The sequence below is a fragment of the Bubalus bubalis genome, chromosome 1, assembly GCF_019923935.1.
Source record: "Bubalus bubalis isolate 160015118507 breed Murrah chromosome 1, NDDB_SH_1, whole genome shotgun sequence".
NCBI lineage: Eukaryota > Metazoa > Chordata > Mammalia > Artiodactyla > Bovidae > Bubalus > Bubalus bubalis.
Genome location: NC_059157.1, coordinates 195851770 through 195865512, shown reverse-complemented (window position 1 = coordinate 195865512; position 13743 = coordinate 195851770). Strand labels below are relative to the sequence as shown.

At 48.6% G+C, this 13743-nt stretch overlaps 1 protein-coding gene across 4 annotated transcripts in view; it reads left to right on the top strand.

Moving 5' to 3' along the window:
- The first annotated feature begins 3269 nt into the window (after positions 1-3269).
- Positions 3270-13743, top strand: part of ERG (ETS transcription factor ERG) — a 323164-nt gene continuing 312690 nt past the window's right edge. For 3 of the 4 annotated variants that reach the window (XM_025293998.3, XM_025293990.3, XM_025293986.3), the window contains exon 1: positions 4451-4577. The gene's annotated coding sequence lies outside the window, so the exon portion shown is untranslated. Of the gene's footprint in view, positions 3380-4450; positions 4578-13743 lie in introns of those variants that run through there. The other variant, XM_044948472.2, reaches the window with a different exon arrangement.

The following is a 13743-nucleotide window of genomic DNA, read 5'->3' as shown; positions in this document are numbered from 1 at the left end:
GGAAGCTATGTGTAGAACCCCAACTTGAGTTCTTACCCCTGTTCTCCTCTCTGTCCTGGCTCAGACTGGCTCCAGGGAATGAGAGGAGCCTCATCCGACCCACCTCCAGGATGAACAGGAGGTCCCAGTTGATCGAGTGGAGGCTGTGGGAGAGGGGTTCAGGGCAGCCCAAGAAACACTGAAGGTGCTCAGGGCATGAAAACCAAGCAGTGGCCAGGAGCTGAAGCATGCGGGCTGTGTGTTCTCCCAAACAGAGGCTGTCCTTCAGAGGGGCTTTCTGCCGGGTCTGAGCTCACCCAAGGCATGGAAAGTCTCAGTGCGGGGGAACTTCCCTCCAGCACCTCCTTTAAAACCAAATCTGAGGCTTCCTCCCCTGTGAGTCCTTCCAGAGGAGGGGCACCCTCCCCTTTCCACATATAATGCGCAGAACTGCTAAGCCATAAAGTGAGCTCAAAGACGCTCCCTCAAAGACTACAAAAACCAGACCTACAAAATGATAACCAGGAGTTTATAACTCATAACTCCACCACGTGATCTTGAACAGGGAAGGCTTTTTGAACTGCAACCTTTACATCCCAATCCAATAGTTCTTTCGGCTTTGAAATGTCCACAATCTGAATTTTATAGGGATTACTTTTTATTATAGGTAGAGCAATTAAATCTCCATATTGAAGGATGTAAACCTTTTAAGGCCCTTCTCCAAGTATCAAAAGAAAAGGAGGCTTATATTTAACAGGTGTGACAACCCAATGCAGGACATTTCATTGACCAAGAGCTTGACGTTCTCCAGTAACAAATACTTAAATTAATCCGAAACATCTTTCAGATAAAAGGGATTTCAGAAAGAATTAAGTTGACCACAAAACTTTATACAGAAAGATCATCTCATGTATGAAATACTTAAAAATGCTAATTCTTGAGGAACGTGTCAAGGGGTGTTTTTATAAAATCTTTCCTTTTAAATTATATTTTATGAACTTTAAATGATCGTATTTCCTATCCGTCCCATAGCATAGATAATGAACGTGTCTTCATTACTTGTATCCTGTTGACCTTTCAAATTAATTAACTGGTGGAAATTGCCCTTGACCTTGATTATGGCCCAGACTGAAGGGAATGCTCTGGTAGAGGGTAAGATTAGATCATATGAGAGAAAAAATTTCCTAACTGCAACTGCAAGATACAATCAGTTGGAGGAGATGGTGTCCTAACTTTGCAAAACTCTGAGATTCTTGGTTCTAAGATTTTTCACTGTTAATAGACTCAGCTTTGAAAGTGGTCTCAGTATGAGGTTTTGTTTTTTACAAAACAATTCTCTCCCCCTTCTCCTCCCCTCTCCCCGCTCCTCTGGAAAATGTGTGAGGTGGGCATGTTTGTGACACCTTTCTCTGTGGGGTGTATTTTGAGGAAGGGGAGAAAAGTATCAAAAGGGAGCCACAGATAACATTGGTTCAAATATTGTGTTTCTTCTGAACTCATGTTTTTTTTTTGTTGTTCTCAACAGTGGTAACCTGAATTGTTGAAGTCATGCTTGGCTATTAAAGTACAGTTCTTTATTCATAAAGCAGGCTCCTCTGTTAGCAGTATTACTAACATACTAACATAGTATATTACCAATATACTAACAGTATATTACTTCCAGTATTGTTCTATCCTATCAGAGTACTCGATCCTAGTGATAATGTTGAAGGAACTTGCTAGGGTCATGTCGTATTATGAAGCAGAGTCATTGCTAGGGGCTCCCGATCTCAGTGGTCAGGGGGAGAAATGATTCACTTTAAAGCACTCCCCTAAATCATAAAGGTGGCTTCCCGGGTGACTCAGTGGTGAAGATCACCAGCAATGCAGATGTGGGTTTGACCCCTGGGTCGGGAAGACCCCCTGGAGAAGGAAATGGCAATCCATCCCAGTATTCTTGGCTGGGAAACCCCATGGCAGAGGAGAGTCCATGGGGTCTTGAAGAACTGGACGTGACTTAGCCACCAAACAACAAAATCCTAAGGGCTCCCTGTGGCGTATTTTGGATGTGAGTGGCTAAGAGGAAGATTTCAAAATACAGTCAGGTTTCTTGGATGTGGGGCTTCTTTGGAGAATAGCTCTAAAGAAAAGAAACCAAAATATGCAATTAAGGGGGAAGGCAGGTTGGATATTTTTAAAGATCTTGTGAACTGCAGTGAGACTTCTGTGTTCCTACTGTTCTGTGTTACTACTACTGACGGAGCAGTTCAAAGGAGTCAGTCAATTTTGCAAATGACGATTCCAGCACAGACTGTAAAAACTGATATGGTCCTGTTACTAAGATGCATGTTTCAATATGCATTCTGCTTTTTGTACCAGGACCTCGGAGAGAAAAGGACTGCATGGTTCTCAGAAACTTAATCTGTTTTCCATATTTCCTTTTTATTGGTATCTTCTGCCCACCTATGGAGAGGTGGGCTTGTGTCCCATATGCAGTGGTGTGCCTGTTTGTCCAAGAAATTTCCTGGGAATGCATTTGTAGCTTGTGAGGCTTGTCTGTTTAAAAGAGAAACACTTCCTCGGAGAGGGTGGAGTGATAGATTTTCGTATCAATGATCTCATTTTGGCATCTGTAGGGTTAAAGAACCTCTCAGAATCTATAGGTCCTAGAGAAGGCAGTTTCTGAACTCCGCTGCTGCTTAGGCTCATCCTATTTCCCCCGCAGCAAACAGTAACTAGAGCACTAAAGGGCTTTTTTTTTTTTTTTTTAAATTGGAACGTGTGTAGGGAGGGGGCATACTCTTGATGCCCACTTACAACCCTGAGCCTGACCCAGACTTGGGGGTCTCCGTGTGTTTTTTCTTCCCTCTCTCTCTCTTTTTTTCTATTATTTTGGCAGACTTTTTGGAATGTCTGGGAGCTAAGGGCTTTGCTTCATGGAGCAGAATTCTGAAGCAAGAGAAAGAGAAAGTTATAGACTAAACCACAGAAATGTAAACACGTCTACAGCTAAAATAACTCCACTTTCATTGAAAACACTCCTCCTTCACAATCAGACTTCTGTGTGCTATGGTCAATAAAACGGCATGTTAATAGCGACCAATTAATAGATTATGTTGCCCGGCCTTAAAAGTTGAGGGAGTTTTAATTATTATTTTTCAAATTAAAGGAGTGCTTATTTCGCTCCCTTCCCTTGGGGTTGCGGCGGGGGTGGTGGGGGGTGGGCGACTTAGCTTTCTTTCTGGCTGTTTGCTGAAATTCTTGGCTGTTAAAAAGTTTGGAGAGGGAGAGACACGAGTAGTTTTCACTTGGTTGGAAGGGGAGAGCCTGCAAGGGAAGGGTCTGGGATGAGTTCCTAGCTATCACGCTGGACAGTCGTGACGGTGCCCGCGGGACATGGTCGAAGAGAGGCAGCACCCAGGTAAGCGCGGTTTTGAAGTCAGAATTCCCTTAAAAACTGTAACATCTGGAGGGCTTCAGGGCCGCCGGACCGGAGGAGCCAAACCTCGCGCGCGGCTTCCCCTTTCGGAGGTGGCTTCTTGGGGACATTCTGCTGCCGAGGGCTGCTGTCCCTGCGTCTGTCGGGCCCGCCCGGCGGTCTCCCGGACGGCTCGGCATCCTAGCCGCTGCGCCCCGCGCCTCTGGAGCCCCTCCACCCTGGCCCCAGGCTCTCAGGACGCGCACCAGGTAGAGACTCCAGGTGTGACCGAAGCCGGTGGCACCCGGCACCGCCGTCTCTTAATTTGAGGGCGACGTTTATGTCAATTCCCAGCAGCATCCGTGGCAGCCCCAGCGGTCATTTTCACCTTCTTCCGACACAACCGGTTTGAACTTTTATTATTTGTAATGTGTGTAACGGTTGAGGCGGGAGGAAAAAAATCACTTCTAAGTTCCGAGGAGGAAGCACTTCCGCGGCATCTCCCACCGCTCGGCCCTCGCCTGCCCCAGCCTGTGCTCGGCTTCTCGCTCCTCTCCACTCCTGGACGCGCGTCCTGGTTCTCCTCCCGCCGCCGCCCGGGCCGGGACTCTGGCTCTCCGGTCCCAGGCTCCGCTCCTCCCCTTTCTCCCCCTCCTCGCCGTCCTCCTCCTCTTCCTCCTCGGAGCCGCCCGCCGCGTCCCCAAAGCCCGGCAGTGTCCGGACCTGCCCACGCCGCCGCGTTCCTTGTCCCGAGGGCGCGCCCCCGGACACGCGCGCTGGGCTACCCACGCGCGCCCCCGGACAGGCGCACGCGCCGCGTCCACGCGCCCCCCGGACGCGCACGCACAGAATCCACGACCCCCTGGACACGCGCGCGCGCGCGCGCGGATACCCAGGCGCACCTGGACACGCGCGCTCGCGCCCCGCGCTCTCCCGCTCCCCGCCCCGCCCCCGGCGCGCACTCCCGGATCTGGAGCCGCGCGTCGGGGCGGCAGCCCTGCTCGGCGATTGGCGGGAGCCGGGGCCTCCGGGAGGCCGGCGCCCACACCATGGGCTGAGCCCGGCAGCGCCCAGGGACTCAGTGCCGCCCGGCTCGGCGGCGGCCCCAGTCAGGCACGCGCGCCGGCACACGCGGGCGCGGACACGCGCGGACACCCACGTGCGCAGCGCGCCCTCCCCCGACGGCGGCGCTCGCCTCTCGGTAAGTCCCGCGCCCCGCGCGCCTTGCCCGGCTCCCGCGGCGGGGACGGTGGCGGCCGGGTGACCCAGCTCTTCCGACGGCGCCGGGACGGATGGGGTGTGTGACGCCGGGAGGGCCGGTCCGTCGTTGCCCGGGTCCTGGGGAGGCGCGCGCGCCCCGGCTACCCGCGAGGGCTGGGGAAGCCGGGCGCGGGAGCTTCGTCTGGGCTCGCAGCGAGCGATGATTTGTTGTTGTCTGGAGTGGAAATAAGGCTTGAATGAAAGCCCACGCTCGGTTGAGAGTCGAGACCAGGTGTGGGCTTGGCTGTCGCTGCCCGTTCAGTCCTTCCGTGGGTGGAATCGCCCTCAGACGGCGCCCTCACCGCGCTCTCCCGGACCTCAGCTTCCTCTCTTTTCTCTGCATCTCCGTCTTTTCCCCTTCTGACACCTCGGCCTGCAGCTGTTACGTTTATGTGCTTCCCCGTTTACCGCTTACTGGGGACACTTGGCATATTTAAAAATTATACGTGTATCTCTCAGCAAGCCTTGTTGGTTTCTGTCTGAAATACGACGTCCTTGTACCACAGCTATATATTGTCTAGGTATTTTACAAAAGGTACCACCTAGAATTATTTTTTAACATTTTAAAGGATTTAGATGCTATTGTTAACAGCAGACTACACTGCCTCATAAAATGGATACAGTTTTAATGCAGGTGTGAATGTAATGCACTTCTTCGTTAGGATGATGATAGTTTCGTTATTCTTCCAAAGAAACGTATTCCTAAGTGCCATAGCTTTCCCACCATGCGTGTTTCTGGAGCTTCTGTAGTTCAGAAAACTTTCAGTGTGACTTAAGAAACAATTTTAGTCTTCCCCTAGTGACATACACGGGGCATAGAAGTTATTTATTTTTTTCAGCATTTTCAGTTCTCTGCAAATAGCTTAGAGCCCTTGACCGGCCTCAGCTACCCCTCACCTTATCACCGGGAGGACCGGCACAGTCCTGGGGTTAACCCTTGCTGTGCTGGCGGCACCTTGCACTGGTTCTCTCGGTGGGAAGAGTGGGCAATAGAAGTTGTATGAAAACCTTAGCCAGATGAATTAATTCATCGTATGTCAAATTATGAATGAGCTAACCATGCCATTGAAATGGCAGTTCTAGGGGAAACAGGATGAGCTGTGCAAGCCTGTGGCTACTACTGCAAAGTTTTCTAATTCTGAAGAAAGGCTTTGTTGAGTGCGAGACACATCACAGATCCCCTTGTGGTCTGGTAACCCAGGCTTCCATTTGAATCAATAACTTGCATAGTACACTAAACTAGCAAACGGGTTTTATGTCTCTTTGAATTATTTGTTTAAGGATATATAATTCCAGCTACATTTAAAATGTTGGTTTCCCTTCTATCACTGTATAGTTATTTTCCTGTTAAAAATGAGGGGTAGCATTGTGATATGTTGTTTTCCATGTATCTATTCTCTTATGATGAGTTCTTGGTTATTTAGTCTAAAGTGCCTTCTTTAGGTAAATTTTTGAAAATTCTTGGTTGCCATTTGATTATGTAATGGGGCCGCATGTACACGTCTTTATAAGCTTTGCCCCGGGCCACTTCTTAGGTTTTGTTTTGGTATTAAAAATCTTACTGCATTTCTAATCTCGTAAGATCAGCTCTTTTATTTGTGGTAGAGGCTGAGACCCCAGTGGGGTGCCAGATATATAAATAAGAAGTAAAGCCTGTTTGAAAGATGTCAACTTTGATTTTGAACTTACGTACTATTCTAAAATATTATGCATTGTGCATATATGGAATATATCATTTTAAAAGTAGGTAATGGGAGACTTTCAACTTTTTTTCTAACATTAATATCAGGTCTAGTTTTTCCTTGTTACCTGTCCTTAAACACAACAAAAATAAATAAAAGGAGGATTTGTTTTTTCACAAGACAGAGGAACTAATGTTCCAAAGATCTTTTCCTATTCCCCAGTGAAAAACTGGAGCAGGTCAGTGTCAATCATATGATACGGAGGGTGGGGGGACAGTGTCATGTTGAATAAATGTTGGTGCCGCCTGCTCTTTCATAGAGCTCGGTTCAGGAGGTGTCGACAGAGAGATAGCCCCCTTCTAAGGAGGCTGCTGGGGCCTAGGACCTGAGATGTGGTCCCCGTAACTGAGATCAGAAGGAAGTCATTATGAGCAGAGTCCTGGCCTTGTGGCACTGAGAGGCAGACTTGTGTTTAAAGTGGGCGCTGGTCTCTCTAAACGCAGGTCTCTTTCCACCTCCTGGCTTGGTCACCCTTTGCATCTCAGGGCCAAGCTTTTCCAGGCGAGGAGGAGAATTCCATTTTCTTTCCCCAAAGGGTAAGGACACGTGGGCATTCCCAGGATATATCATCCTTTAAAATACAACTTTTCTTTTATCATATGCCTGCACCTTGAATTTGAAACTCTTCAAACCTTTGGAGTTGCAAAGGTTCAAGTGTTTTGGGATATAAGAGGGATTCAAGTGTTTTGGACGCGGTTGCAGCAGATTTTGATACCTGGTGGGAGCAGTGGGTGTTCGAGTTTGGTAACCGTGTCTGTTAAAGTCCCTGAAGTAGCTGGTGGCCCTTGGCCACGAGGTCTCGTAGATTTCCCTATATTGTTGACGTCATGAGGGCATCCTCCTTGGCCCTGTTTGTGCCCTCACTTGGCTCAGGAGCAGTTCATTGGCTGGACATGGTGCATGGTCAGTATACATCGTCTCACATTTATAGATTCAAGGCAGTCATTCTGTGGATAAAAACAACAGAAGTCTCCAGTGGTTGGGCTGTCATCCACCCCAGTTTTTCAAAATGACCAGGGGGAAATGTTGCCCTCTTAACTTTTTACCTTTTTTACTTTCAAACATTTGAGTATTTAAAAGAGAGAGGATTTGGTGCTTTGCATTGGCAACACTGCAGATCCAGTGAAGGTAGTGAAGTGATCTAAAGGCAAGTGGTCTAAAATTACTTTGCTAAATTTAAGTGTAAGTGAGATGTCGACAGCACCAAGTAATTAAAGGGTGCGTCTAAAAATGGAGCGCTGGGTCTGAGTCTTAGATTTAAAGTAACTTTTAAGTTCTTCTATTTTGACAGTGGCATGTCATCATCTGGAAGACCCTGATTGCGTATGAGAAACCGTAATTTAACAATGAAAGTAGGGGGTTCAGTTACCTTGACTCTGTGCATGGTCAGAAGCCTGAGCAAAGGAAGATGAGTTCTGTGCCTTTTTTTTTCTGTTTCAGAATGACCGTGAGTGAAGCTGGAAATATCCTTAAAGTGTGTAAAATAGACCTTTTGAGTTAATTTATATCACCTCTGAAAATCGTAACCCTGGAGAAGTTGATGGGAGATCTGATCTAGCATAAACCGTTAGCATGTCTAAGGGCTTTGAAAAACCAAGTGTTGTAGCTGCTTCCTGTTTGAGCATACCATCTAATTTTTGAACTGTTTTAGTGGGAATGAGATGTTCACACGTCGGTGTCTCACATGGGATTCCTTATAGTGCTACTGTTATTTCAATAACTGTTCCCCCAGGAAAACCTACTCTGGGACAGAAAAGCAGCCCTCTAACCGATAGGAAAGAAAACATAAATCATAAAAAAGAAAAAAAGAAAATGTAAATAATGGTTTAAAAAAAAGGGAAAAGAAAAACAGGCACATTTACGGTGATTTTTCAAAACCAAGAAACCCTTACTTTCGCTTGATGAAGGGCTTGGCAGAGGTTCCCAAACCTTCATTTAAAAGTGAAGAAGGGTGTTTGCCCCGCAGTCTGAGTGCAGGGATGAACCCGCCTTGTCGTATTGCCACCGAGCGGTTCTCCGTTCCCGGTGGGGAGATTCGTTCTCTCCGTGATGGAGTGGAAATGTGGGTTATGGATTTTTTGGGAGCTTTACAAAAGTAGTCAAGTTGGGAAGTAAAAGGCGTGTGTGCACATTTTTCTTGTGCTCCGGGCTGGGAGGTTTGTGTTGCCACCTTTGGGGCAGGAGCAGTTTTGTGAACAGTCGTCAGCAGCCTTGGGGAGGTGGATTCGGGTCGTGGGCTGTGCCTTTCTGTGTGAACTGAGCTGCATGTCAGGCTGTGTGTCTTCCGAACCGCGGGGGAAACCCAGGATCTTACAGTGTCTGTTAACGACCTGTTGCCTTCATGGAATCGATGGATTGGATCAGGCAATGGAAAAGCGCTGTTCCCTTCCCTCTACGCTGCCGCTGCTTGGCGTTCTGCGCCTGCTGGAGCCAGTAGGGTTCTCAGGCTTTTGAGAAGAGATTGAAAGAAGCTGTAATGAGGAGCCTGGAGGGAGGGAGGGGACCTTGGTGATACCTTGGGACCCTGGGAGTGAACAAGGATGATTTCAGGATTCTTACATAGAACCTACCAAGAACTAAGCTGGATGTAAATAATATTTGAAGTCTGTGCTAGTAATGTGAAATGTTTGGAAACACAAACCATGCACACTTACCATCTCAACATAAAACCTGGAATTAAATATTAGAAAGTTGAGATTTCTTTTATTGGGAAACAAGGTAAAAAAGCATTTCGAAAGGATATCGATGGGCGACTTAGGAACCTTTTAAGAAGACCTCGTTTGAAGAAGAATGGAGTCTCATTAAAATCACATGCAACCTCACAAAGCTGATGCGAGCCCTCTGCAGGATTTACAAATTTGAGTCTATGATTGCCCCAAATTCAAACGTGTCTTGTGCAAGGCTGGCTCTTTTTGGAGCACAAGTTACTGCAGCAAAAAGACAGAATAAGCAAAAATGGAGGAAAAAAAAATTTGCTTTTTCAGTATCCAAAAGTACTTCCTAGTCTGTTTGATCCTGGCAGGAAAATTAACTTCACTCTAGGGTTTTAAAATAGAAATAATGACAATGAGGATCAGACCCAGGGAATATGGTGAGTCTTTTCTGGAGAAATGGGTGTTAGGTCTGCATATTACCTGTGTTTAGGTTCTGAAACTCCACCCCAAACCCTGCCATTCAAACAGAGAAAAGCGATTGTTGCTTGCTGCTTTCTGGGTCAAACAGAGAGGGTTTTAACAGCTGGAATGGGATCAGGTCTGAAAGCAGTTTATAATCCTATTTCATGATAGACTTTGAGGGATTTTTGCAGCTTTGTAAGACTTGTAAATATAGGTGATTAAACAAAACACCCTTAAGAGCAGTTTCTCCTATGTAATGTACACCCAAATTGAAAACTGGAGGTAAGTCCAGAAAATCACCCTATAAGCATGTAGAAGCCACAGTCAACTACCAGGAGGCAGGAAGGGGTTATGTCTGTGTAAAGGCTAAGATTGCATTTGCAGTTAGGTTTTGCAATTACGTTTTTCTCTGCAAACATGAAGTACTCTACCATGTTGAATTTTGTTTATTACATTTAAACAACCTGGAAACACATTTCCCCATCAGAATTTATTGATTACCTATTAAATGAGAGCACAGTCCTAAAAGAGATGGGAATGTGGATCACGGAGAGACTAAGACACTGGACATACCTACAGATTAGAAAAACAACTGCAAATGTAATGGAAAAGCCACAACATTCCAGAGCTCGCCTGTCCGCCGACTCTGGCTGCTGGTGTCCTGCCTGGGTTATTCTTTGCTCAACTAGTTGTACGGACAACATGCAAACAAAATTGTAGCCCCTTTCATTCCAAATAGCTAATGGCATTCACTCTGAACGCAGCATCCCTGGGATAAATGTCCACAGGTGGAAATTCACGCAGGAAAGTTAGGGAGTGTCGAGAGGGCAGAGGCGTGTTTGAGGTCAGATTTGACCTAGGCTTGGAAGGTTCAGGATTCTGGCAGAGGAGGGGCGTTCTGAGTTACGTCAAGGCAGGTGCCAGGAAGAGAGGAGGCGGGCAGGCTGAGCTTTCAGCGCACAGCCCTGTGGGGAAGCCTCAGGTCAGGCCTTCAGGAGCTGAAATCTATGAAGGTGCACGCGCTGTGGAATCTAGAAGGGCGATGAAGGCTCAGGCCACGCATCTAGAGAGAGGTGGATGCACCGCCATAGAGACTAGAAAGGGGTGAGCGCACAGGCCATCGGGTCTAGAAAGGGGTGGATGCACAGCCATAGAATCTAGAAAGGGGTGAGCACACAGGCCGTAGGGTCTAGAGAGAGGTGGATGCACCAGCATAGAGACTAGAAAGGGGTGAACGCACAGGCCGTGGGGTCTAGAAAGGGGTGAGCGCACAGGCCGTGGGGTCTAGAAAGGGGTGAGCGCACAGGCCGTGGGGTCTAGAAAGGGGTGAGCGCACAGGCCGTGGGTGGGTTCTAGAAAGGGATGAATGCACAGGCTGTAGGGTCTAGAAAGGGGTGAGCGCACAGGCCGTGGGGTCTAGAAAGGGGTGAGCGCACAGGCCGTGGGGTCTAGAAAGGGGTGAGCTCACAGGCCGTGGGGTCTAGAAAGGGGTGAGCGCACAGGCCGTGGGGTCTAGAAAGGAGCGAACGCGCAGGCCGATGCAAGTGTTGTATTCAGCAGAGCCGCCTGCTTGAACCAAACCAGTGTGACAGTGAGCCAGGGCGCTGGGCTCTGCAGTGTGGGGGGCAGTGGTCCCTAGAGGGTGCTCAGGTGCTCCGTGGGCCCCATGAGAGGCCACCCTTGCACCTGCTGTGGGTCAGTGTTGGGGAAGTTTGTATCTCGTCCACAGGTCCTTCTCTCCCACAGCCTTTGGGGAGAGCTTCGTTTTTCGTCTCAGCCTCGGGAGCAACTGTGTGAGTTGGGTGCTGGCCAGCGTGGAGGCCTGCGTGCGCCCAGCTCGGGCCTGGGTGCAGGACCCCATGGCCTGCGTGGTGGACGGCTGAGTTCTGAGCAACTCCTCCTGTTCTTTCCCTTGATTCCCTTTAGTCTCAGCTCTGCTGTTTACTTAGAATCTACTTCAGAATTTAAAGCAAAACGAAACAAATCCTTGTCATATCGTGTGTATCCTTGTGGATTGCTTTTAGTCCTTTTACGGGACAGGGTAGGGTATGAATAAAATAATCCCCTTCATTAGAGTCAGATAATCAAAAAGTAATCTCGACCATGCCAGAGGAAGATCAGAAAACGCTTCCTGAAGGTCAGGCTGCACCAGGGCAGATCCTGGCTCTGGTGGGCCGGATGGGGGTGAGGCCCCCCTGCCCCCCATCATGGGCGGCCACCTGGGGGTGGTGCTTGGGGTGTGGGACGTGCCACCTGGGAGCTGGGTGACGTGGGTGCTGAAATGGCCCGACCTCTGGCACTGGAAGGACAGAGATAGACGCCTCTGTCAGGAACCCAAGTGTGAATTAAAAGGTAGGGAGTGGGGCTTCCCAGGTGGCCCAGTGGTTGAGTATCCGCCTGCCAGCACAGGGGACACCAGGTTGATCCTGGGTCTGGGGAGGATCCCACCTGCTGCTGAAGAACTCAGCCCAAGAGCCTCAGCTGCTGAGCCCGAGCCCACGCGCTGTGACAACCACGTGCCCCCCAGAGCCTGTGCTCTGCAGCCAGAGATGCCGCCACAGTGAGCAGCCCACGCGCTGCCGTGAAGAGTAGCTCCTGCTCACTGCATCGAGAGAACCTGTGTGCAGCAACCAGTGCAACCAAAAATAAATAAATCTTAAAAACAAACAAACAAAAATGTAGGGAATAAAGGAATCCTGCCAAAGGGGAGGGAGATGTGATGTTTGTTTGGAGCACGCTTGCTGACCTGCACTGCCCACCAGATGGTGCAGACGTGGGAGCCCTGTTGCTCTGGGGTGTCCTCGCCTCAGCTCTGTGAGAGCGGGGGCTTTATTGACCCCATCTTCCAGAGTAGCAAAGTGAGCCTCCCGAGTGACCGGCGTGGCCAGAGTTACCCAGATGGTCAGAGCCAGAGCAGAGGCAGAACCCAGCTGGGGGATCGGCTCTGGATCTCTGGTGCCGCCGGGAGTTCTCTGGGTCAGAGCAGAGGGTCCACTTCCAGAAGTGACGACGGGAAGGGGGCAGGTGACGTGGGGACTGGGAGGATGGGAGGTCAGAGGGTGCCAGGTAGGGGGAGTAGAACGCAGATCTCATGTGTAGCTTGTAGCTTTCAGCGTTCTAGTGGCCACGTTACCAAAGGAGAAAGAGACAGATGAAATGCATTCTAATAATCTCTTTTATGTAATGCGGTGTGTCCAAAATATTATCACTTTAAGTGTCATTTATATAAAAATGTGGATGAACGCTTTTACTTTTTTACCTGTATTAAATTTCAAAATCCGATGTGTCGTTTACATGGGTGTTTAGTTACATAGGTGGTTTAATCGCTCAGTTGTATCCGACTATTTTTTGACCCCCATGGACTGTAGCCCGCCAAGCTCCTCTGTCCATGGGGATTTCCTGGGCAAGAATGTTGAGTTACCATGTCCTTCTCCAGGGGATCTTCCCGACCCAAGGATCAAACCTGCGTCTCCCGCATCTCCTGCTTTGCGGGCTGTCTCTTTCCCCGCTGAGCCACCAGGGAAGCCCAGTGTACGTACAGCACATCTCAGTTTTGGACTGGCCATGTCTCACATACCTAATAGCCACATGAGTGGCTCCTGTATTGGACTGTGCAGGTCGGGAATACTCAGCAGCGGAATTCAGATTTAATATAATTAGTGGCCGTGAATCTTGGATTCACGGGAATAGAATTTTTGTGACTTGATGTCCCTCTTGGCACTATTACCCAGTACCTCGTGCTGGAGCCAGAAATGATAGCAGTTAAAAAGGGAACATGAGCATGGTATGTACAGCATCAGATCTGCAGTTTTCAAGTTGGAGGGATCACGAATATATGATTTCTTGTCAACTCACTTCATGCTTTTCAAAGCCAAAACCAAATATCTGCTTTCACACTGAAACTTTGTATGCCTGGTGATGCATAGTTTTTGTTAGAATCGTCTTCTGACAACCTCAGGTGTAAACATCTTGAGTATTCCCTGTTTAAGGCTCATGTCGGCTGATGACATATGTCATTTTTTGCACGCGGACAGTGTGTTGAGAATAAGGCAATCGGTCATTTTGAGGAACAGCATTCATGAGGTGCTGGAGCCCCAGAGAAAGAAAGGATAACCGTCGGATGGATTGCTACGGAATTAGCTCCCGAGACCACACGTTCGTTCATGGGTTCCATGAAGGCAGAGCGCATCCAGCGCAGACCTTTCTGTGGTGCTGAGCACTGAGTTTCACGGCACATCTTAAAAAGTCA